The sequence below is a fragment of the Tasmannia lanceolata genome, unplaced genomic scaffold, assembly GCF_043159265.1.
Source record: "Tasmannia lanceolata isolate RefF3 unplaced genomic scaffold, GAP_Taslan_0.1 ptg000006l, whole genome shotgun sequence".
In the NCBI taxonomy this organism is placed as follows: Eukaryota; Viridiplantae; Streptophyta; class Magnoliopsida; order Canellales; family Winteraceae; genus Tasmannia; species Tasmannia lanceolata.
In genome coordinates this window covers 21027583-21054260 of record NW_027518683.1, presented here as the reverse complement: position 1 = coordinate 21054260, position 26678 = coordinate 21027583, and the positions used below count along the sequence as shown (strand labels likewise).

Sequence of the window (26678 nt, the reverse complement as noted above, 5' to 3'; positions counted from 1 at the left end):
TGCAGTGTGTGAATCCTTTGTTTTAATTACGCACCTACCTGGTGCCCCTGGATTCTAACGATAGAGTTCCCATTTAAAATGATTTTAGCTCAAATTTCTCCAAAGTTAATAAAAATGGCATTTTTAAAGAGTTAGGCAATGTTTCAAGAACTCCCCAGCAGAGTCGCCAGCCTGTGGACCCCGATCCTGAGGATTCGAGTGCGGCGAGGGACGCGAGGTCCCCACAGCAATCCTCTAAGATCTCCACAATGTGAAGGAGAGCTCTGCCAAGGAACTCTCGAAACGGATGCCACCCTCACAGCATAGCACGAGTGGCGATACAAAACGAATGAGATACATCCTGATCAGGAGCCAGGGCTCGAAACCGAGATGTACCTAAAAAGAACTCAGAGTCGCCATCCATGGATAGGCCATGGAACCCTAAAATCAAATCCTCTGTGCAATGGATAACCAGAAATATATATGGGTTCGTGCCTGGTTACGAATGGGGAAGGTCTGAGAGCACCCCCAATTCGCCCGAGTGCAAGCACTTGGTCTCTTATGCCATTTTCATTAACTCCAAAGAAGTTTGGGTAAAAATCATATGAAATGGGAACAATCCTCAGGAATCGTCTACCTAAGCATGCATTTCCTGAGAATGAAGAAATAAACACATAAAATGAAAATGTGTCACCTAAGCAAAGCTAGGTTATGGGTGACATGTCTAACTCTAATGCAAGACTGGACTCGGACCAGAATGGCCATCCATCCTAGCTGCACTACGTATCCCGGCCTCGGGAAGAATCGGAGCCCACGTAGTTCGATGCCCTATTCAAAATTATGATGCCTAAGACACCTAGACCTCTATCCTAGACTCGATCTAAAAGACCGGACTAGTTATTAAAGCTTCTTGAACTATTATTTAAATTCCAATGAATGGTGGATTTTAGGACATCCTATATGCCCTAACTAAATGCAGATTGATTAGCCTTAAGCTAATGCAGGTGGTTCCTACAATCCTATGTGTAACTAGGCCGTGCAACCTAATGAAAACCACGGGATGACTATATGCCTAGTCTAGCCATCGGTTCGACTAAATGTCTAACCGATCGACTCGAGGCCTCCTAACTCTAGGGACACTCACACGACAGGACATACCATATCAATACAAATCAAGACAAACTCCTAACTCTAGAACACAACCTAAACAGCTAGGACATACTCCTAACTCTAGAGGAAGATCTTTTTGAAAATGGTTTGAATATTTTTGTAACTTTGAAAGATTTAAAATTTTTATTTTTAAAGGTTTGAAATGTTTATTTTTAAAAGTTTGGCTGGACTTGGGATGTGGATCCCAAGCTGCACTACGTACCTCGTGGAAGAGGATCAAGCCAACGTAGTTCGGAACGAACTCTCTACCTATCAAACACTTACGGCAAATCAACTATGCTCTAATAATACTATTATAAGAGCAAATGAGTCAAAGACTCTCTAATGACAGTAACTGGAGAATAAATGAGTCAAAGACTCTCTAATAAAAGAGACTAAAGGATAAACGAGTCAAAGACTCTCTAATAAGAGCAACTGATAACACTGAAATGAGATAACGAAGTCAAAGACTCTCTAATAATACTGCAAATGAAACAGATGAGTCAAAGACTCTCTAAAAACGGAAACACGAGTCAAAGACTCCAATGACACCAACTAAAAGATAAATGAGTCAAAGACTCTCTAAAGGAAAAGAAACACGAGTCAAAGACTCCACTAACATTAACTAAAGGATTAATGAGTAAAGACTCTCTAAAAGAGATGAAAAACACGAGTCAAAGACTCACTAACACCAACTAAAGGATATATGAGTCAAAGACTCTCTAAAGGAAAAGAAATACGAGTCAAAGACTCCACTAACACCAACTAAAGGATAAATGAGTCAAAGACTCTCTAAAAGAGATGAAAATACGAGTCAAAGACTCCACTAACACCAACTAAAGGATATATGAGTCAAAGACTCTCTAAAGGAAAAGAAATACGAGTCAAAGACTCCACTAACACCAACTAAAGGATAAATGAGTCAAAGACTCTCTAAAAGAGATGAAAATACGAGTCAAAGACTCCACTAACACCAACTAAAGGATATATGAGTCAAAGACTCTCTAAAGGAAAAGAAACACGAGTCAAAGACTCCACTAACACCAACTAAAGGATAAATGAGTCAAAGACTCTCTAAAAGAGATGAAAATACGAGTCAAAGACTCCACTAACACCAACTAAAGGATATATGAGTCAAAGACTCTCTAAAGGAAAAGAAACACAGTCAAAGACTCTACTAACACCAACTAAAGGCTAAATGAGTCAAAGACTCTCTAAAGGAAAAGAAACATGAGTCAAAGACTCTACTAACACCAACTAAAGGATAAATGAGTCAAAGACTCTCTAAAAGAGATGAAAACACGAGTCAAAGACTCTACTAACACCAACTAAAGGATATATGAGTCAAAGACTCTCTAAAGGAAAAGAAACACGAGTCAAAGACTCCACTAACACCAACTAAAGGATAAATGAGTCAAAGACTCTCTAAAAGAGATGAAAACACGAGTCAAATCAGATAATATAAGATTGAAAATCTGTGATCAAGATGAGATGAGATAGCATAAGATTGCTTTCAACGGATGGATCATGAATGACTAATCCTATGAGATCTTTGGAAATGAATGGGATTTACATCCTAACCCCAAAGGAAAAGGTTTTTAATCTTCGCACATTTTATCAGTGTTACCTGAAGGCATCAACCCTAACCATAATCTAGCGAGTGGAGAAAGGATCTCGACTCATGACTTTGTTTGTGTACCTAGGACCGATCGTAGCCATTGGAAGATGGACTACGGCCTAATCTAGACACAAATGGGTAGGATATCCTAAACTAGGCTCACACACGTGATGCACATGTGTTCGTATACTACATGCATGTGTGGGTTAATCTAGGGGTAAGGCCAAGAGTTCCCTTAGCGCGAATCCATGTTCGATATACTGTACCAGTGTCCGGCGTATCAGTACGTGAACAAGAGATCCGTTTACGTACCATAAAGGTACTAGGCTAAGGGTGGAATGCTTCTCTAGCACAGAGGCACCAGGTGATGAAATCCCAGTCAACCATGCTAGATAACACTCCGGGTTCCTAAAATAGGACGTGTGTGCATGTGAGATGCAGGGGTTTAGATGCAAGTGATGTAAGTGTGTGCAATAAGTTCGCGCAATCTATGATGCCTTCAGGTTTTGTTAGATTAAGTTTGAGTAAATGTGATTTTATCAATGGATTTTATCAATTTTAATTTCGAATTTCGAATGTTGAAAATCACTTGGTAGTAATTAATTTCGAATTTTCAATGGATTGTATCAATTTTAAGCATATGAATGATTTTACAAGTGAAATTATTGCAAACGAATTCGAAATGAGTTGAAATTTCTACAGCAGCAAGATGGGAATGTATGTAGCTTAATAGATGAGTTTTGCAGATTTTTACATTAAATTCATATTTAATCTTGATTTAACAATTAAATGACCAGATTGCCAAATTAACACAGAAACTACAAGAAATAGACATATAAATTCTATGAAATTTCTACAGAAATAAGATATCAATAAAATGAGCATGCGGTGAGAATTTCATAAATTATAAAGACTATTTACTACCGATTTCGGATTTTACAATTTTCAGACCAGATTAAGAATTAACACTACATCCCATATGAAAACAGATCCAAATCACTCGAAAAGTTTACAGTAACAAGAAATATGGAAGATAAGACTACTGTAAAAATTTTAAGAATTTTAAGGGTGATTTGATGTCAGTAACAAGTCTCACAAAATCTGATAATTTTCAAAGAAAGCATTAAATAATATACCAAATAAACTCCAAAAATCCTTAAAAATTCATGGTAAAATGAATCAGTACCATATTAATTTCCCACGAAATTGCATTAAATTTGGAATCTGTTTGGTATATAATTTAATTTTTCTTCGTCAAAAGATGTTTTTTTTTGAAGAGTTTTCTATTTTTAAAACACAATTTGCGGAAAAAATCAGAAAAATTCGGAAAAATACAGAAATATTTTGAGAAAAATGCACCTACCTGTGGTGAAGATCTTGCCGCCGCCGATCCGATCCGCCGTCTTTCGCTTTCTCTTAGAGGGAAGGATTGGGAGGTGATTGGGAGAGATAATGGAAGAAGAATATAGGGAAAGGGATTTGAGGGAGTGATTGGAAGAGATAATGGAAGAGAAAGAGATAATGGAAGGTAAATCTCCTTTTTTTCTCCTCTCTTTTATGGATGGGAAGGAAGATATATATAGGGAGAGAAAGAGAGAGAGAGAGATGTGTTGGTGGAGAGCTCATCATGTTGTCCCTCTTAGTGGAGAATCCATCATCATTCTTCTTAGTGGAGGGCCCATCATGTTTCTTAGTGGAGAATCCATCATCATTCTTCTTAGTGGAGGGCCCATCATGTTTCTTAGTGGAGAATCCATCATCATTCTTCTTAGTGGAGGGCCCATCATGTTTCTTTAGTGGAGAATCCATCATCATTCTTCTTAGTGGAGGGCCCATCATGTTTCTTAGTAGAGAATCCATCATTATTGTTCTTAGTGGAGGGCCCATCATGTTTCTTTAGTGGAGAATCCATCATTATTGTTCTTAGTGGAGGGCCCATCATGTTTCTTTAGTGGAGAATCCATCATTATTGTTCTTCATAAGAGGCCTCACAAGAGGCCCTACTGAGGCCCCACAATGTGGGCCCCACAACGCGGGCCCCACAACGTGGGCCCCACAATGTGGGCCCTCGGTTGATTCGAATTTTAAACAAATGTTCAATGCGGGCCCACCAAACGGGTCCAAATTCTCCCTCGCTTGGATTCTTATGAATAATCTCTCTCAACCTCTCACGGAAAAATGCGAAACATGGCGGAAATGATCGGATGGGGTTTCTCCCAAGCATAGCGAACTTGGGTCCGGTCAAAATGGGGTGTCTACAGGTTGGAGCTTTTATATAGAGCAAAATTGAAGTTAAAAACAGATGCGCTCGCTCACCGAGCCGTGTCCTGCCATGTCGGGGCGTGGGTGCGTGTGCGGGTTTGAGTTTGGGTTTTTCCTAAACGAATTTATCTTTTTTAAACTCTAAGGCTTATGTCTTTTGGGTTAATTCTCTAACATATCTTTTCTATTTTGAACCCAAAAGACATGTCCTCTTAACCCAACCGTTAGAACCTTCTTAAACAACGTTTTAAAACGTACTTATTTTTAAATGACGCTTTAAAGAACTGTTACATTTAAAAGAGTGTCTTTAACAGACATGCTTTGCCTGTAAAAGCAGGCCATTACCAACGTTTTAGAAGTGAAAAAAAAGCCTTCTCTATTTCTGTCTTTTACTCTCTGTTAACGGAAGACTATTCCCACTCTGTCATACTGCTTTGTTAACATAATAGTGTTTTCTTTCTCTGTTCTTAATAGAACGTTGTTGTTCTTCTCTCTGTTATTAATAGAAAAGAGTTATCCTACCTATATTTTATAGTAGCATCTTCTTTTCTGTCTTCTCTATTTTTATAATTTTGTTGGGCAATCGGAGTATTCGTTGTGTGGTTCAGATCTATCTGATTGTGCAGTTCAGATAGGTATTGACGGTGAGTCGAGATATTGTATCCTGGGAGTAATTGCACTCAGATCTGCTGCATCGGAGATTCTTACGCAGAGGTGCAAAATCACCTTAAAGAGAGCGATCTAGTCCGTGCCTCATCTCGCCGCATCAAAAAGTTTTAACTAATCATCTAATTTTCTGTTTTCAAAGAAATTCAAGTATGCCGTATTTAATTTAAGAGGAAAGTTCAACAGAAATACTAAGTTCCAATGCCGGAGCCTTCCAATGCTGATGATCTCTTCTACGAACTCCTTCATTCGTTGCCTTGATTCATGGGAGACTTTCTGTCACGCCCCAAACTCGGGATCCAGGCCGGAACGCAACAGCACCTCACACTTGCAAGGCGAACCCTACAAGCATGCAAGGCATTCGATATCAAATAGTGTAGATAATATCAAAGCAATTTTTCCATCAAAACAAAACTATCATAACTAAACACTATTTTCTATTTTGAAAATCTATTTAAACATTTCAGTAATTCAAGATAAATACAATGAATGATACTCATGGTCAGTAGCCCGAATAAACAGGTTCGTGTACAAATCTAGGCTATGGGACACTCTCCCATGTCCCAAGCTAGAATTGTGTTCAATATCTGAAATTTGTAAACCACAAGTGAGTTAACGCTCATGTAAGCAATAAAGCACAACTATGGTTAAGCAGGCCAAGAGAGGTAAGTATGCAAGTGGCAATGAAACAGATATATAAAAGTTCAATAGCATTTACTGTTCTGAATTCAAATACTATATTCAAGAAGGATTATTCCAAGGAAGTCAACCCTCGAAATTCGAAGGTTCTAGTACACAAGCCAATGAGTTAGTAATCAGAAGGATTCAAAGAGAATCACACGTTTCGGAATTACGAATGGTTCTTAAGTATAGTGCACAATTCGACAAGTTCAGATCTTTCGATTCACCATTCAGAATTCAATACTTACATTCAAAGACTAATCAGGACAAATAATTGGGTTCAAAGTTTTCAATACAGCGTCTATCAGAGTCAGATTTTTAGAAATTCAATAGTTCTTATCACGATACGTTATTCAATGAATCAGAGGGATGGAGACTTGGTTCAGAATTTGATAAAGCCATAGAGTCCTGCAGAACTCTGAGGTTCAGATAGACACAATGCTTATAGCTTAAAGCCGGCGGTCAGCGGCTCCAGATAATACTTGTCGACAAGGACAATGAATTATGCATTCCCCACTTTTTGGGTCCAGAATTGGCCTTGGCCAATATTATAGTTCATAAATGTTCTGTCTTTGCCAATGTATTAAGCATGCCCCACTGGCGGGGTCCAGAAAGTCTCACAAGAGATGTCAATCACAAGGTAGTTCAGTATTCATTGAGTGTACAAAATTTGATACAACACAGATTGTTTAAAGCAGGAAGGGATATACCCTTAGTATGCGGGACAATAATAATCGTGTCACAAGGTCAAATGGATTTTAGAGTTCGATAACAGGACATACACGAATCACAAAGCTTGCATAGGATAATTCGATAGTCAATACAAAAATGGAGGGTCAAGCATATGTTAAACTATCGAAACCATAAGTTCAAAATTTGAGAATCTATATAATCGCATTTGAAAGGATAAATCCAAAGAGTGCGGAATCATACAAAATCATGTAGTCCAAGTGTAGGCAAAAAGGAAAACTAAGACAAACAAATTCAGATAAGTAATATGTCGAAGTTCCAAAATACTATTTCTATAGTTTAATAATGGTACGAGTCTAGATCCAATTGAGAGAAACCAAGTAATGCAATATCACTTACCTCGATCGGAAATTCCCTCAAATTCGCCATAAGGATTAATTTACCTGACCCAAACAAATCATATTTATAATTTAGGGGCTTAAGGAGTAAGTCAAAACAAATAATCCAAATATCCGAAACCCCCAACACAAAAATCAGAATTCCAACAGGTTCGGGCACCCGACTCAGAATGTTCGGGCACCCAACTCAGAATGTTAGGGCGTCCGATCCTTCATTCGGATGACACTTGGGTGCCCAAGAGCCCACCCTGCAAACTTTTCCAAAATTTAGAACTCTCGGGTTCCACTGACCCCGCTTGTCGGGCTTCCGATCCAGTCTATTCGGGCGTCCGAACACGAATTTGGGTTTCATCCAAACACGAAATTTCTAAAGAAACACATCGCTTCAATTGATTAAATTATATTCTAGGATTTTCAAGGATTAAGAAATCATCGTAAGATGGAGAACTAACCTTGGATCGTGATCTTCGGTCTTCAAGCTTACTTCTCTTCCATTGACCATAACTCTGCTTTCCATTTCTTGATCAAATCATATAGAAGAGGCTTACCTTCCTCATTAGAGGTGAAAGATAAATATTCCTGATGCATAAACGAACCCAACTCAAAGTCCTATTTAACTTTTCTTTGTTGTGTATCTGACTGCCATAACAAGGAGTACTCTTTTATTCTCACCAAATCTCATACCTTTGAAGAGTGATGACTTCCAAACTTTGATCAGGCTACTGCCCCCAAAGGTGTGATGCCGTTCAACATTGAACAAGGCCAAGGAGAAACGTTCTGGGTCTTTTTAAATGGGTAACTAAGTAACTATCCAGATGATATTTTACAATGAGTACACTTGCTAAAGCTACCACAAACTACTTCCAGGGAACTCACGTTTCCAAATTTCTTGCGCACGTCTCGGAGAGTCCAAGAGGAGCACGTATTACTCTTAAGATTAATAAATTCTATGTTAATTCTCTAAATTTCATACGAGCTATCAATTAAAAGGAAAGTCTCCAATTTGTTTTACTAACCAAATCTCCTACTGTGAGAAGAAATAGGAGAGAATAAATGAACGGTAGAGCAATCTGCCCAAAATTTTTGCATCTTGAGGTACCTTTCCTTACAAGCATCTTTCTTTATTGGATAAAAATTAAAGGAAAAAGAATACACAAAGTAATTTTATTAGCTTGGAGAAAAAGCTAGGAAATTGCTATTTCAAACATCACCCTTCAAGGCCCCTTGTAATTTAACGCCTTTACACTTTGTGCTATCAACACTTCACAATTTAATTAGCTACATGCTATAAACATCATATTCGCATTTGATAAGGACACCCCCTTCAAATTTAAAACAATTCAAACTAAATTTTGATATTTGCACTCTCCACAAGCGATAAAATTTTTGTACTTGATTTTTGATAAAGACAACATTAGAAAATAGGGGTTTTCTTACGGCGGGGCCGGGTATTACACTTTCTTCACAGCAACTTCAACTTTGGAGGATGGTAACACCCCTTTGTACACCCTACCAAAACCTCTGATGCCCAGAAGTTCTGTCTCTAAAGCCTTTGGTGGCTATGAATAGATCCTTGTAGGAGGACCTTTGAGGTCCATACTCGTACTCCCAATCCTCGATTATCCCTGCGAATTTGATCTTCCTGCTCACAAAAAGAACACTTGTGACAGTCACCAACATGAAAATTGAAGTAATTGTGGTTAGCCCAATTGTCAATAGTTTGGATTTGATCTTGGGACCTCTACGAGGAAGTTTAGGAAGGCGCGAAAATTGAGGTCCTGAGCTTTCCCATTCATCTGAAAGCTACATTCCAGAACATATTTGATGTTACTATCAATCACGTCGAAGAAGGAAAACCCAGGTACATATTTCTAACAATACCGATGAAAGACTAACCATCGAAGACAAGAGAGGGCGATTAGGCTTTGGTGTCTTACCTGGAGATATTGTGACATCAAGTTTCTCATCACTACCATTGTACTCTACCCTAACCTGCATTGCTTCTCCACTTAGAAGGCTTAAGTTCATAATCCCACCATTTTCATTAGTATAATAAGCTGCATGGGCCGACCGAATTGGTAGAATTTAAGCTGTTGATATCATTTCCAACATGGTCATCGTCAATATCCCCAAATTGTGGGTCCTGGATGGTATCAAACTCAACGGCAAGAGACGAGACCTATATATGTGCTAGCTAGAGCTCCGGGGAGCGTGCCCTCTCGAGGGGGCGATGACGAAGGCCATCCCGTGGCTGAACTCAGTATACTGGGAGTCAATTGCAAAGACGACAGTAGTAGAAAAGGAGTAAAGAGTACCATTGGTAGAATCCTTAAATTGAAGAGGAATGGAGTGAAAGGCGCATGACCCTTGCGTTCCTTTGTATTGTTGGTTAGCTGCAAGAATCCGTTGGGAGAGATTCCTGCTATGCTTAGATCGGTGCTAAGGAATCCATTGTAGATGAAAACATCATTGTTAGAAGCTGAAACTTTAATGAGGATGAGAAACAGTGAGATCTTGGTAAACATGGCTGAAATCCTGTACGCAATTCAAAAAGTCATTCAAATATTTGTCACTTGTATTCTATAAGTGAATCAAAATATCTTCTTGTACAGCTATACGTCAGCATCATAACACGGGAAGAGTAAATATTTGCGATATTTATATAATACCATATTTTTATGATGGCACTACTCTTCATTTTACACTATTTTAACCACGAATAACAATGTTTTCAAAATTTCCTGATGAGTGATGACCTTGTTGAATCTTTAATTAGTAGCTCTTTTGTTGATTATCTATTCCAAGTTTGCTGCTACAATGGGAATTCGTGCCATGGAGCAAGAAAGAAAAAACTTTGTGGAATATATGTTTGCTTGCGACATGGTGGGTGATTTGGAAAGAAAAAAATTCTAGACTTTTTGAGAGGATTGCCAAATCGCCTCGTTGGCTTTACATGAAAATTATTGCACTATCAATATCTTGGGTGAAATGTCCTCCGTCCTTCCGCTTTGTATCGGCATTCGATCCATGGGAGGAGTGGAGCGTAGTTTGCTTTAATAGAGAAAATAGGCCTCGGATTAATCAACGTTGGGAGGCTCCACCTTATGGGAAATGGAAATTGAATTTTCATGATTCAAGTTTTGGAAATCCGGGTCCGGCTGGGGTTGGCGGGTTGTTCCGTGATGACCGTGGTGTAGTTGTGAGGGCCTATTCTAGTCCTTTGGGGAGATGTGATGCTTCGGAGGCAGAAGTGAAGGCTGTATATCATGGTATCAAGAGATTAGATAGAGAGTGCTTGGATAACACCATTGTGGAAGGCAATTCACTCAATGTGATTCGTTGGTTGAAAAGGGTGGTGTTGCCTCCATGGAGATTTTTATCCTTTTTTGATGAAATTGAGGATTTAATCTCGGGATCGGGTATTGACTTCGAACACGTACGGATGAGTGCTAATGGGGAGGCAGATGCGTTGGCTAGAAGTGGGGTTGGTCGTTCAGAGTTGGAGTTGTTTGATTTTCTCCCTCCGTAGTTTATTTTGTATTTTGTATTTTTCTATCTTGTTTCTCCCCTGTACATTTGGGTGTGGTCCATCTCGGTCCCCTCTTCTTTTAATGATATCTCTTTGCCATTTCAGAAAAAAAAATGTAAATATTCAAAAATAGAGTAACCAGCCAAATAGAAAATCATAGGAGAGGTCTTTTTGTTTTTAGGAGGAACAAAAGAATTATTATTTTTAATTATTTGTGACTAATCAACACCACCAACAAACACCCTTCAAATAAAATTTTGCATCTTAGGTCTAATAAGTTACCGGTCCAAATGAGCTACCTTTATGTGATAAGAACTAAAAAATTGAAAGAAAGACTTACCCAATATACTTCACACCTCCAAATACAAACTGATAAGACAAAACAAAGCAAAAAAGAATAGGAGAAGTCTTTTTGTTTATAGGAAGAACATAAGAATGCTTATTTTTTACTTGACTACTCAACGCCCTTTAAATAAAATTATGCGTCTCCTCTTATGAGGTAACGGTCCAAATAAGCTTCCTTTTTTAATGTTTTGAATGAAAAAGAAATAAGTTAATAGGGAAAAAGATACTGGGTGGACCCTCGCGATAGAGATGTTCAATACAATACAAAGGAAAACAACAAATAAAAGCTCACAATTCAAGGAGTCGTTAAGGGGGAGAAAGTCCAAGGTTTCCCACACTTGCTTCAACCTAATTGGGTATTCTTGTCATTGAATTTTAGCCAATAGGAAGACAGGCTTTCTAATTGATTATTATTTAGAGTGAGAGAATAATATGTATAGATTTAAAAATTGATAAATAGATTAGATCTTGCAGTTACGTGATTCTCTTAATTGAAAAATATTTAGGAATTTCTCAGTGTTGATGATGTTTTGGAGAAGAACTTTTAGGAGCTCAAATCGTTGTCTTCTAGATTGTGCATTTGTGTTAACTAGGGGGAGAGGTTTTAGGAAAGATTCTGAAAAGCTTTAAATGTCTCCATAGAAGAGAGAAGTCTATGGAGACTGGTATATATCTCTTTGCTTTTTCAACCAATACAAGAAAAGTCTCTATTGCAAATGAGAGATTTTAGGAGGAAATTCGTTTTCCTCCTACCCCTTTTTGTTAGCCAAAATTGGTTTTTAGATATTAGTTAATTGTAAATTGCTTTTCCTTTTGGAGAAATTTAAGAAATTAGGGAGGATTAATAGGTAAGGATATTACAAAGATTTTTGTGTCCCTTTGAAATTCGTTTGAAGAGAGACATTTTAGAGAGATTTTAGGGTTAGAACGATCTCTATAATAAAATCATAGCCAGAAATACTCCATATTTTGTCCATAAAGAGAGAAAGAAAGAGAGAAAGAAAGAAAGAAAGAAAGAGAGAAAGAAAGAAAGAAAGAAAGAAAGAAGAGGAGGAAGAGATGAAAATAAGGGAGTCTAGGGAGATTTGACCGTCGAACCGTTTTGGACACCAAAGAGTTTGATTTGAGGTTAGAAACATGTTTAGAAAATAGTCTTCGGACTAATCACCTAACATACTTCGAGTTTGTATGGATTAGGGATATTGAAAGGAGAATTTTCTTTTATTTCCATTCTCCATTAAGATTCCTGCAAGTTCGTTGGACATTTCGGAAACCTCCCGTCTCGAGCTTTCCAATGACTCCAACCTCGTGAAATTCTGACATGAATCGACGAACATAAAATCAATTGAAACTGGTGAAAAATCGGAAGAAAATTGCCTCGCGAGAAAACTCCTGATATCATGCTTGGTAAATCACCAGGTCCATGGTTGACTGTGACGATGGATCGTTTTTTATTTTTTTTAATAAAAATCCAGATATTTACTGATCGGTCGACCCCCAGAACTCAGTCGACCGCTGCGAGGTTTCTAGATTTTTTGGACTTGAGTTTGGGGGCCCTGTTGGCTGTGCTAGGGTCGGTCGCTTCATTCCAAATATTTAATTAGCAAACTGGGGCATCTTTGGCAGATTTCTTCCAATTGATTACAATTTTAGGACTTATTGGGATGTACATCTGAATCGGATTGTAGGCAATCGTGGTTTGGATTGTGAAAGACATCGGGATTCCTGATCGAGGTTTATCATATGAGACTGCTTTCGTATTTTGATACCTATATTCTCTGTGAAATCCCTTGAACATGCCCCTATATTTTGGTAACCTTGTTCTTTGAAATTTGAATCGTAATCCTAACTCTCTTTGATGAGCTCTGGGTCTAGCATGCCCCTATATTTTGGTTCCGCTGCCCTTCATGTTCATTGACTTGCTTCTATTGCTGCTCTATCAATAGTTTTTCTGTCGACTACCTGCTATATTGATTTGTGCATGCCTCCATACATACTTCGGTAGCTTTGTATCTCACATGTAACACACTTGTCTCACCATTGTTCTGATTATGGATATGCTTTTGAATAATTTTCATATTGATTCATGTTATCTACGGTATATGCTTTTGTTAAATCTGTGAATAAATACGCCTTCATGTTTTAATGTGATATTGCATGAATGATGCTTCTCATGAGGCTTGGGTTAAATTCAATGTCCCACCCATGGTGATTAATATGTTGGCAATTCTGTGTTCCGCCAATGGGGATTAATATGTGTTCTGAAATGGATACCACCACCTGAAGGATGGTACAAACTAAACTTTGACGGGAGTTCACTTGGGAATCCGGGTATGGGAAATGTGGGAGGTGCCATTCAATATCACCGTGGAAACATCACAGCAACTTATTCTGGACCTTCAGGGATTTGTGATGCTAATAAGGCGGAGGTAATGGCTCTACTCATCGGGCTTAGATGGTACGAAAAGAACAATTTGGGACCTCTCATTGTCGAAGAAGATTCCGCGAACACCATAGCATGGGCGAGCAATCGGTGTGGTGGGCCATGGAAAATGGCGTCTATTATCGATGAGGTAAGAGATCTTGTTCGTGTGATCAGGCCGCAACTGCAACATAAAAGACGGACAGCGAATGACATGGCCGATGGGTTGGCGAAGAGTGGTGCTAATCAAGAAGAAGTGAGCATCGTTATGGGAGAGATGGTGATGTGAACTGTAATTTTGGGCATTTTGGGTTGTGGAATTACATGTATGTCTGAGGTTTCTTAGCCTCTGACTGGGGACATCTTGTCCCTCCCATGTAATGATCATATATTAATAAAGTTATTGTTACCTGTTAAAAAAAAAAACAAATTGAAGAACAAGAAATATGGACCCTATAAGGTAGTCAAGATAATCAATGACAACGGTTATGTGGTAGATCTTCCTGATGACATAGCAATTTCCTCTGCCTTCAATGTTGCTCATATGACTACCATCCACCTGTGTAAACAAACATAAACTCGAGGGCGAGTTTCATTCAACTGGAGGGGACTGATGTAGGATAAGATTCGGATAAGATTTGGCAAGATTTGGATCTATTTTGATAAGTTTTAGGATGAGAGCGAAACTAGAGTTTGTTTTGGGTGGATAAGGAGGCAGAATAGTCTTTAAATAATGGTCGTAGGATATATGAATTTAGTTCTGTCACGAAAATAAAAATCTAAGTTTTCATTACCTCTCCTTGTGAGTCAAGGCTTCTCTTCCAGGTGAGACGATGATCTTACCTTTGCTTGCTTCTGCTACACCATGAACAATAAACTTATTAGATAGTTTCAGTGTTTCCTTTACTCGAGAGAAACGAATGTTCCTTTACTAGAAAGAAACAAATGCATTAACAACGTTATATACCCATTTACATTTACAATAAAAAGTTTGTATTGCACTGAGAGGGAATCAACGTCCCCCAGAGAGGATTGACTCTCCAATTGATGACGAGTATCCACCTGACTTCTCCAAAGAAGAAGGATAGGACACAACAAAATCATCGAAACCTTCATTATCCCCTATTTGTTGAAAACTGACACTGAAACTACTTGAGCACAGTTCAGGTAGAGGAAAATCACCATCTAAGAACTGCATGACTTGCCTCATGCTTGGCCTAGTGGACGACACAGGATGCGAACAGAGCAAACCAAGCTTTAGTACCAACTCCATTTCCTCCACTACATAACCACTTCCTAAATTTGGATCACTTGTCTCTAAAAGTGTCCCTCTCCTCCAACATTCTGACACCCAATCGACAAGAACCAGTTCTTCTGCAGACGCCCGTAGATCTATTGGTCTCCTTCCACAAGCAACCTCGAGTATAAAGGCCCCAAATGAAAACACATCCGTGCTTGTCGTTGCCTTGCCAGTTCTGCACAATTCAGGTGCCATATAACCTAGGGTTCCGACGACGCGACTGGTACGAGGATCCGTTCCATGATCATATAATCTTGACAGACCAAAATCGCCTAATCTTCCATTGAATTCATCATCTAGTAAAACATTGCTTGCTTTGACGTCTCTGTGGATGACGACCTGCTCCCATTCTTCATGCAAGTAATAGAGCCCGGAAGCTACTCCTTTGATGATTCGAAATCTTTGATTCCATGTTAGAACTGAAATGCGTTGATCAAATAGTAATTTGTCAAGACTTCCATTGGGCATGAAATCATAGACCAAGAGGAGCTCTCCTTTGCGCCGGCAATAGCCGAGTAGTTGTACTAAATTCCGGTGCCTGAGCCTTCCAATGCTGATGATCTCTGCTACAAACTCCCTCATCCCTTGCCTTGAGTCATGGGAGACTCTCTTCACAGCAACTTCAACATTGGAGGAAGGAAACACACCTTTGTACACCCTACCAAAACCTCCAATGCCTAGAAGCTCTGTGTCTCTGAAGCCCTTGGTGGTTACGAATAGATCTTCGTATGAGAACCTTTGTGGCCCATACTCCCGCTCCCAGTCCTCGAGTATCTCTGCGAATTTGATCTTCCTTCTGGCAACAAGTAGAATGCTGGTGATGATCACTGACATGAAAACTAAAGCAATTGTGGGCAACCCAACTGTCAATACTTTTGATTCCTTTTTGGGACCTCTCCGAGGAAGCTTAGGCAGACCCGATAGATCGAGTTCTTGAGCTTTTCCATTCATTTGAAAGCTCCATCCCAGAACATAATGAGTAGTTGTAATCGAAGCCGTTGCTGTAGAAAAACCCAAGTACATATCTTTTAACAATACTGATGAAAGATCAATCACTGAAGACAAGAGAGGGCGATTGGGTTTAGGTATCTTGACTGGCCATATTGTTACATCAAGTTTCTTATCTCTACCATTATACTCTGCCCAAACTTGGATCGGTTCCCCACTTATAAGAGTTATGTTCTCGATCCCACCATTTTCATCAGTATAATAAGCGGCATGGGTGGAATTGGTAGAATTTAAGCTGTTGATATCGATTCCCACATGGTTATCGTCAATATCTCCAAATTCAAGGTTCTGAACAGTATCTATCTCAACAGCAAGAACATGATTGGAAGAATTCCCATTGTTGCTAGAACTGATTAAGCCTAGATATTGATATGGGCTAGTTAGAGCTCCGGCGATCTCTATCGAGGGGGCAATGACTAACGCCATCCCGTGGCCAAAATCTGGATAGGGAGCGTAAATTGCAAAAACAAAAGTAGTAGAAAAGGAGTAAACAGTACCATTGATAGGATCCTTAAATTGAAGGGATATGTAGTGGAAGGCATGACCCTTGCTTTGCTGTGCGTTGTAGGTTAGCTGCAAGAGGCCGTTGGGTGTGATTCCTGCAACGCCGGCGAAGCTCAGATTGGCGCCGAGGAATCCATTGTAGGTGAAACCATCGTTGTTAGAAACTGCAAGTTTGATGATGAGAAGCAGAAGCAAGATCTTGGTGAACATGGTTGTACACACCGGTCATTCGAAGAAATATGCTGGTTGGGAGCACTAATCACAATGTTTTTAATACACACAAAATAGCTTCTTACATGTGGAGTCAACGGAATTACTTGTAGTAGTCACTGGCCTGCTCTCTTGGTTTTAAATTTTTCTGACCCAATTAAGAAGATGTTTACACCCATTTTTGGGACCGAGTTGTCAAGTATCAGTCCATGTGGACTGGGTCAATGACGTTATGTGCCACGTTGGCATTTGATGGGCATTTGGAAGAATGTACATATAATAGAGTTTAGAAGGGGCCGGTTACTGAAAAGTTTTCCATCAGAAAATATTTATCTAATTATCAAAGATATCATCCAGTTAGACGGATTCAAAGATGTGGCAATATAGTTCTTGGCAGCAAATAAGAAATTTAGTGCCACAATGTTTTCGAATTTGCCTAATTTGAAGAACATAGTTGAAAAGATTGAAATCTGGAGCCTATGGCAATTATCTATTGGAATATAATCTTTGGCCCCATTATGTGCAGAACTTTCCCGGTAGAAGTCCTAGTCCAATCCGTGGCTGAAGTCATTTACTTGAAATATTGCAACCACCCACATGACGTTAACATGATTCATCACGACTATTCACGTGATAAATACAAAAGCTAATGGAAAAGTCTTAAATAAAGATTGGACTGCCATTATCAAAACACGAGCTACTTTCATAAGGCGAAGATCATTGGATGGACTTAATAGACTCCAGAGTCATTAATGTCGGCTTCGCCATTAGTGCTGATGCTTGATTTTTAGAGTTGGGATAGAAATTTGGTTATGTGAAGGAAAGAGCTGGACGCAGCTCACCCACAAAAAAACCAAAAAAAAAAGAAAGAAAATCCAGTCACATGCTTTGTTACTTCTTTTCTCTCCTTTTTGACGTTAACATTGACCCAGGGGTCCTCGTTAACATTGCCCCGTGGTCCCTTTTGATGCGGGGAAGGGAATTGGAACGACGGGGGCGACTGGGAAAGAGAAAATGTAAATACCCGAATTTGCCTTCCCTTTTAAAATTTGTCCCCTTGTGAATCAAGGGTAATTTTGTCATTAAAAGTTGGATAAGAATTAGGACTTCTTTAGAAAAGCCTATAAATATAACTTTAAGAGAGATTAAGAAACCCTGAATCATCTTTGCAGCCATAAGAGAAGATCCGTTAGAAAGAAAGCGAAAAACAAGATAAGAACTATGTTCATCTTTAGCTTATGTTTTTTTTTAAACCTTAAAACAAGGATTAGGTGATCATGAAAAGATAAAAGTGAAGGTTTTGATTTTTTTTTAAGATATGTTCAAGGATTGACCTTCGATTTCTTAGGGTTCGCTTTGTTCCATAATCCCTAACGAATCTAGGATAGGACCGTCTTGACTTTTTGGAAGTTTTGGCCTTCCAGAATTTAAAGTACAAGTTTAGATAATTTTTTGATAATTATGTGCATTGATTCGGAGCGTGAAATTGGATTTAATGGATTCCTCACGTCGATACGAGGCCAACGGATCCAACCACGCGTGAATCAAAGCTAAAATGAGAAAGTTATGGTCTCTTAAAGTTTCTGGGACGAATCTGAAATTTTCTTAAAAAACGCAGTTTGGGACATTCGGACTTCCAAAGGCGTACCAGTAGTACAGATTCGAGACCTTTGAACTTCTGAAGAAACCTTCGGACTTCCGAAGGGGTGCCAGCAGAATTACCTTGAAAAGTTGTGAAATTTTGAAAAATCATAACTTCTTCATCTCTTATGTGTTTTCGACGCTTTTGTGCTTTATGGACTCGGAAAATGACGTATTTTATGATAAAAATAAATTCAGAAATGTTTGAAGACTCCATGATGATGATAATTCTAAAATACTAAAAAGAACCATAAGACAGGTTACTGTACCTTTTCCACTTGGACACCAAAAGGTGTCTTGTGTTAGTGGAATGACATAAGTGCCTAAAGGACTGAAACTAATGATGAAACTCATGAAAAATGTTCATACTATTGATTGCAGATGATTAAGGTGATTCTAAAAAGGAATATTTCTATCATTGGAGGTACGTAATTTCGTACTACCTTAGTGCTGCAAGTTACCTTTTGAATACTATGACATTGTTGATTATGAACCCAACTTTCTGAATTGTGAAGCTATTGATAAACTCTAGATCTTTATTTTGATCTTGCATGCTCAACCCCTTCTGTTTTCTCAAATATATGAACCTTTGGAATATTGATTTATCTTTATTGTGAAACTATTTTGAAATCAAGTTGAAACACTTGCCTTAACTTTGAACACCTTCTTTCGAACTGTGTGAACTTTGAACACCCGTTGAGAGGCTTAGGTTATGTGAACTCAGAAAAGACCCCCACCAGTGGGGCATAGGCATTAACTTATATGTGAATTGTGATCCCGCCAATGGGGGTTACACGTTGGCCCTGTCGACAGGTATGAGAACCTAGGAACTAGTTCCGACACCGTGGGCGGTCGGTGTAATCAATAACTCGCTTTGTGGACCCGTGGGCAGTCGAGGTGAAAATAACTTACTTTTTGGACTGAGCGGATGATCTCAGGGTGGTATCGTAACCATATTAATTACCTTCAGTGACCCTTTGAATATTGTGATCTTCGAAGTGATACTAGACTTGTGCCCATATGAACCTTTGCTCCCTCCTTATTGAATTTGTGATAATCGCTTTACTTGTGGCTTATACCCTCTCTATGTAGCTGTGAACCTTCCTTTTGTAGCATGCAATGATCCCACTTTTGTAGTGCGTTTTATGTACTGAGCTTTTCAGGTGACAGTGGTTATCTCAATATTTTTTAGAGTTCGATACTCGTGGAACCGGCGAGGAGGCTCAGGAGTGACCCTGGTATTTGGCTATCGTTATCTTCTATTATTTTATATTATTTAGACAGTGAGTATTGTTTAGGACTTTTGAGATTATGTTATTTGATTTCGAACTTTAATTTTGTGGGATTTTGGGTTAGATGAGAGATTTGGAAAAGAATTGATATTTGATTATTGGACGGATGTAAGACATTTAAATTTGGTTATTTAGATTATGTGGATTATTGCAGATGGTTTTGATATTTGCTTTGCTAGCCTTGTATGCTTGTGAAGCTTGCTTTGCAGGTGTACGGCGTTGTCGCACTCCTAAGCTTTGTGTATTGATTGTGTGTGTATGTGTATGGTTTGTGGGCGTGACAGAAAAGTTGTATCAAAGCCTAGGCTTTAGGTCCTACGTAGAATATTTAAACAAAGGACTTTAATTGTGAGATTTGGGAAGTTAGGCAAGGAACAATTTAGGAAGCGCTTGATAGATTTGTGTGTTCCAGGGACACCTGAGAATACATAAGTCAGTTGCACGACCAGGGCCTAATTATGAATTCAAATGCACCTGGGGACACTTGGGAAGCATGCGAGTTTGTAATTGGGTAAGAATCGTAAGAAACTCAAGTAATAGATAATAGCTCCATGGGTATTTTGATATATAGTATGGATATTTATGAATTGTGAAACATGTGACAAATGACAAATTGAGTATTTTATGGAATTGTAGAATGACTAGACGAGAAGCTGTAGGATGTGGCCTTATAGCCAATAGTGTCAGCAAGATGTGTCCTATCAGGATTTGTGATAGGGAGTTAGTGGCAGACTTAACACTTTTAGACCTTTATGATTTTGATGTGATTCCGGGCATGGATTGGTTGTCATCCCATCATGCCCTTGTGGATTGTAATAAGAAAATAGTGAACTTTGAAATTCCTGGAGAGGAAAGATTCTGTTTTGAAGGGAGTGGAGCTCACTCTACCCCTGTGATTCTATCTGCCATGCATGTCGTTTGCTTAGACAAGGCAGTGAAGCCTTTCTAGCATCAGTAGTGGGAGTTGAGAGTAATGATGTAAGAGTTAAAGACATCCCTGTGGTCAATGAATTTGTAGATATTTTTCCTGAAGACCTTCCGGGTCTACCCCCAGACAGAGAGGTGGAGTTTACTGTAGATTTGGCACCAGGTATGGCACCTATGGAAATGAGGGAGTTGAAAGAGCAGATAGAAGAACTTCTAGAGAAAGATTTTGTGCGACGCAGTGTTTTGCCATGGTGAGCTTGTAGGAATCTGGAGTGCTTAGTTCGACATGAGAATTTGTTAGTTATGGGATAGGACTATACAGTCAACTCATTTGAACTAGGGGCATTTTGATTTAGTATATAAGCTAACCATGCTGGTATGGGACAGTGTGGAGTTGTGTGCACTAGAATCCCTTAGTTGAATTTGTGATTCAGCATATTGGTGTGAGAAGATATGTTTGGTTCAAGTGTTCTAAGACAAAGCTAGAGAATGAGAATGAGTTAGAAATTTGACTTTTTGTGACATGCACCGTCTGATTTTGCTCTGTGATTACTTCAAATCACATTCATCTTGTAATCCTCTTTGATTGGGAATCTGATCGATTTGCCCTATCTTGAGTGCATTCTCGCTAAGATATGGTTGATTGTTCATCACCGATCCGATAATTTTATATCTTTTCTTACGTTTTCCTACCATACGTGGTAAAGTTTCGATTGCTTTCTGATAAACCTCTTTAATCGAATAAGATCAAAGATTATTAGTGTGGCATCTGAATAAATTATGTGGAGAATTTGCCCTTGAAATTAGGAAAACCGAATTCAGTTAGTATTAATGTTATTTGATATTATGTGTGTTATTGTAATGTGAATTTGACCCTAAACTTTGTTTTGACCTCAAATCGTTAATTGAGGAGATAAATTAGTACTCTGATAAATCTAAAAAGAACATGTGTTTTGGATTTGAACTCTAGTGTAAGTTATCGTAGTGTGCCCATCATTATACCTCTTACATGACTATCTCGTCTTTGTTTGTCAAATGAAAATTTTAAAAAAAGAAAAGAAAAAGAAAAGCCTCTGGATAATTCAATTTAGCTTTGAACCGGGTAAGTAAAAACACCACAATCTGAGATTTTGAAAACTAAAAAAAAAAAAAAACTGAGTAACTTTATAGATAGTATGTGTTATTGTGATTTGAATTTGACTCTATGTTTCACTTTAACCTTTATCTACTATTAGAAGAGCTAAGAATTTGTACTTTTGTATGTGTTTTCAAAATATAAGTTATTGTAATAAGACCTTTGTTTCGCCCTTAGGTAATTGTCTCGTCTTAGTTTGTAAGTAGAAGATTTTGAGATATGAGAAACTTCAAGATACAAGAATTTAGTATTGAATACGTTTAGCAAAGTCTTTTGACCGGAGATTTTGAAAACTCAGAGGTATATATATATATATATATATATATATATATATATATATATAAGGAAAATGATTGTGAGCTTGAAGCTCATATAGCTTATATGAGCTTGAGGGCCAAAACACATGGGTCCCACATTTTTTGTGGTGATCCAAACCATTCATTTGCAAGGCCCCATCATAGATAGGGTGTGTACCAAAAATCAGCTCCATTGGATCATCCTAACCCTCCAAAAGCGGAGGGCAAAAATGGGCAGATTTGTGGCAAACGGTGTCTGTCCATTTTGCCCTCCACTTTTAGATGGGTTAGGATGATCCTATGGAGCTGATTTTTTGTACACACCCTATCTATGTAAGGGTCTTTCAAATGAATGCTTTGGATCATCCTAACAATGTGGGCCCACATGTGTTTGGGCCCTCAAGCTCATATAAGCTATATGAGCTTCAAGCTCACAATCATTTTCCTCTATATATATATATATATATATATATAGAGAGAGAGAGAGAAGAGAACAATTTATATATTTGTAATCAAAAGAAACCGTCTAATATATTTCAACTTAACAGCGAAATTTGACCCCTCTAAATGTAGTGAATGTGTTACAATTTGACTAAGTGGTGTGTGTTCAGAACCTAAATCCTTTTGAATCCTACCAGAATTTAAAAACTGAACTCTGAAAATCGAATTATGATGCACATTCGAACCTTTTATATCATATTAGATTTTGGCTATGTGGACTTTGATGTTTGATCTATGCCTTCGGCTAGAACCCTCTGAATTCTATTGTATTGCGACCATTTAAGGTTTGTCCCTTGTTATATGTTTAGAGAAAGATCTATTTTGTATGTATTAAACCTAGCCTAAAATTTTATTCGATAAACCGTAAGAGATCTTTATCGTTGTTATGTACCATTGAACCATTCACATTTTGAATTCTACCATCAGTAATGTAATGAATATAGAAAGGAAAATAAATTTTTTTATATGAGACCTATAAGTGTGTTGTTAAATTGTACATTTGAGAGTCAGAATTAGCTAAATTAGTGAGCTGAGAAAACTCAGCAAGTATCGCATGAATCGTAGCCTAGAATTACATATCCTCCCTAAGAAACCTTGTGCCAGCCTCATGATAGAGGCCCCTTCTTAGAAATTATCCAGTGTGTGAAGCGAAAATGAAAAATCAAGTATTGAATTATACTGCCTTGTGTGTTACAACTCAGCTTAAGAATTATTCAGAATAAGAAGCTAATTTAGTACATAAATTTTGAGGACGAAATTTTTGTAAGGAGGGTAGAATGTAAATACCCGAATTTGCCCTCCCTTTTAAAATTTGTCTCCCCTGTGAATCAAGGGTAATTTTGTCATTAGAAGTTGGATTAGAATTAGGGCTTCTTTAGAAAAGCCTATAAATATAACTTTAAGAGAGATTAAGAAACCCTGAATCATCTTTGCAGCCCTAAGAGAAGATCCGTGAGAAAGAAAGCGAAGAACAAGGTAAGAACTATATTCATCTTTGGGTTACGTTTTTTTGAAACCCTAAAACAAGGATTAGGTGATCTTGAAAAGACAAAAGTGAAGGTTTTTATTTTTTGTTTAAGATATGTTCAAGGATTGACCTACGATTCCTTAGGGTTTGCTTTGTTCCAGAATCCCTAACGAATCTAGGATCGGATCGTCTTGACTTTTTAGAAGTTTTGGCCTTCAAGGGTTTAAAGTACAAGTTTAGATAATTTTTCGATAGTTATGTGTATTGATTCGGAGTGTGAAATTGGATTTAATGGATTCCTCTCCTCGATACGAGTCCAACGGATCCAGCCACACGCGAATCGGAGCTAAAACGAGAAAGGTATGGCCTCTTGAAGTTTCTGGGACAAATATGGAATTTTGGTAAAAAGCACAGTTTGGGACCTTCAGACTTCCGAAGGAGTACCAGTAAAACAGATTCGAGACCTTCGGACTTCCGAAGAAACCTTCGGACTTCCAAAGGGATGCCACCAGAATTACCTTGAAATCTTGTGAAACTTTGAAAATTCACAACTTCTTCATCTCTTATCCGTTTTCGACGCTTTTGTACTATATGGACTCGGAAAAAGACGTACTTTATAATAAAAATAAATTCAGAAATATTTGAAGACTCTATGATGATGATAATTCTAAAATACAAAAAACAATCATAAGACAGGTTACCGTACCTTTTCCACTTGGACACCAAAAGGTGTCTTGTGTTAGTGGAAGGACATAAGTGCCTAATAGGACTGAAACTAATGATGAAACTCATGAAAAATGTTCATACTATTGATTGTAGGTGATTAAGGTGATTCTAAAAGAGGAATATACTTGTCATTGGAGATACGTAATTTCGTACTACCTTAGTGTTGCGATTTACCTTTTGAATACTATGACATTGTTGATTGTGAACCCCAACTTTCTGAATTATGAAGCTATTGATAAACTCTAGATCTTTATTTCGATCTTGCATGCTCAACCCCTTTTGTTTTCTCAAATATATGAACCTTTGGAATATTGATTTATCTTTATTGTGAAACTATTTTGGAATTAAGTTGAAATACTTCCCTTAACTTTGAACACCTTCTTTCGAACTGTGTGAACTTTGAACACCCATTAAGAGGCTTAGGTTATGTGAACTCTGAAAAGACCCCCACCAGTGGGGCATAGGCATTATCCTATATTTGAATTGTGATCCCGCCAATAGGGGATAAACGTTGGCCCTGTCGACAGGTATGTGAACCTAGAAACTAGCTCCGACACCGTGGGCGGTCGGTGTAAGCAATAACTCGCTTTGTGGACATGTGGGCAGTTGGGGTGAAAATAACTTGCTTTTTGGACTCAGCGGATGATCTCAGGGTGGTATCGTAACCATATTAATTACCTTCAGTGACCCTTTGAATATTGTGACCTTCAATGTGAAACTAGACTTGTGCCCTTATGAACCTTTGCTCCCTCCTTATTGAATTTGTGATAATCACTTTACTTGTGGCTTATACCCTCTTTATGTAGCTGTGAACCTTCCTTTTGTAGCTTGCAATGATCCCACTTTTGTAGTGCGTCTTATGTACTGAGCTTTTCAGCGGACTGTGGTTATCTCAATATTTTTCAGAGTTCGATCCTCGTGGAACCAGCGAGGAGGCTCAGGAGTGACCCTAATATTTGGCTATCATTATCTTCTAGTATTTTATATTATTTAGACAGTAAGTATTGTTTAGGACTTTTGAGATTATGTTATTTGATTTCGTACTTTAATTTTGTGGGATTTTGGGTTAGATGAGAGATTTGGAAAAGAATTGATATTTAATTATTGGACGGATGTAAGACATTTAAATTTGGTTATTTAGATTATTTGGATTATTGCAGATGGTTTTGATATTAGCTTTGCTAGCCTTGTATGCTTGTGAAGCTTGCTTTGCAGGTGTACGAGGTTGTCGCACCCCTAAGCTTTGTGTATTGATTATGTGTGTATGTGTATGGTGTTGGGGCGTGACAGAAAACATAGATTTATCTTTCCATAGACACCTTTTCAATTCCTTTGTTTTTTTTGGTTTTCAGGTTGATGTTACAATCCTAAGTGGGGACCTTGTGGAAGTATAAATTATTGAGTAACACCAAACTCTAGCAGCTTTCGGCTTTGGAGTAATTGGTTGTTTCACACTCACCTCACCTCTCTCTCTCTCTCTCTCTCTCTCTCTCTCTCTCTCTCTCACACACACACACACTATTACACCTCGACACTATTACACCTCGAACCAAGCCATACAACGGGCAAGTGATAGCGCCGAATACTGCAAGCTACCTCAAGGATATCCAAGGGTTGACGTAATCCAGAAGCCACAAGGCAAAATAATCCAACGTTGTTCAATTAAATTGCCAATCCACCAATAAATAATTATAAATCCAGAAGAACAATATTAGACTGTCCAATGTGGTTCTCATAACCATGATTTTAAATTTCGACCGAAATCAGAAATTTCAGGTTTTGCTCGAGACCAAAACCGAAATCGATAATTCCCGAAACAGTAGTTTTTTTCGGCTAAAATTTTGAAATTTCGGTCACAATTTCATTTGTCCCAAAATTTCGTCCAAAATTTTAGAGATTTCACCCAAAATCTCAATTTTTGATAATTTTTTTAATATTATCCGGAAATTTCGGTCGAAATTCTATACGAGAAAAATGGCCGTAAATTTGATTATGTCGGATGTCGACAGAAATTTCAAAATTTTGTCTAAAATTTCGGTTTGGGTGACGACCAAAACGCATTCTGAAACTGAAATTTGAAACCATGTTCATAACCCATCCCAAAAGAAATGTCTACACAATACTCACTCAAATAAATGAATAATGATAAAACTAGCCCAAACAATCCAACTACGCTTGAACTACGAGCCTCCTGACCACGATCCACGCTAAGTCTTGGGATCTGAATGATGTTATCAACAATCAGCTTCTCGCCTTGTACATTTATATATGAGGATCCGTGACAGATCTAGGCATGCCACAAAATAACAAAGAGACCATAATACAGCATTAGTCAACGAATCCAATGATATAATAATCATGATGGGAGAACAATAATACGTGTGTCCAAAGCCCATAAGACCTTTGCTTCCTCAAGCCGAGTCAAGCAAGCA

The 26678-nt window shown here is 38.2% G+C and overlaps 1 pseudogene; it reads right to left on the bottom strand.

Moving 5' to 3' along the window:
• Positions 1 to 14650: 14650 nt before the first annotated feature.
• On the bottom strand, positions 14651 to 16881 carry LOC143880067 (L-type lectin-domain containing receptor kinase IV.2 pseudogene; annotated as a pseudogene).
• Positions 16882 to 26678: the final 9797 nt, after the last annotated feature.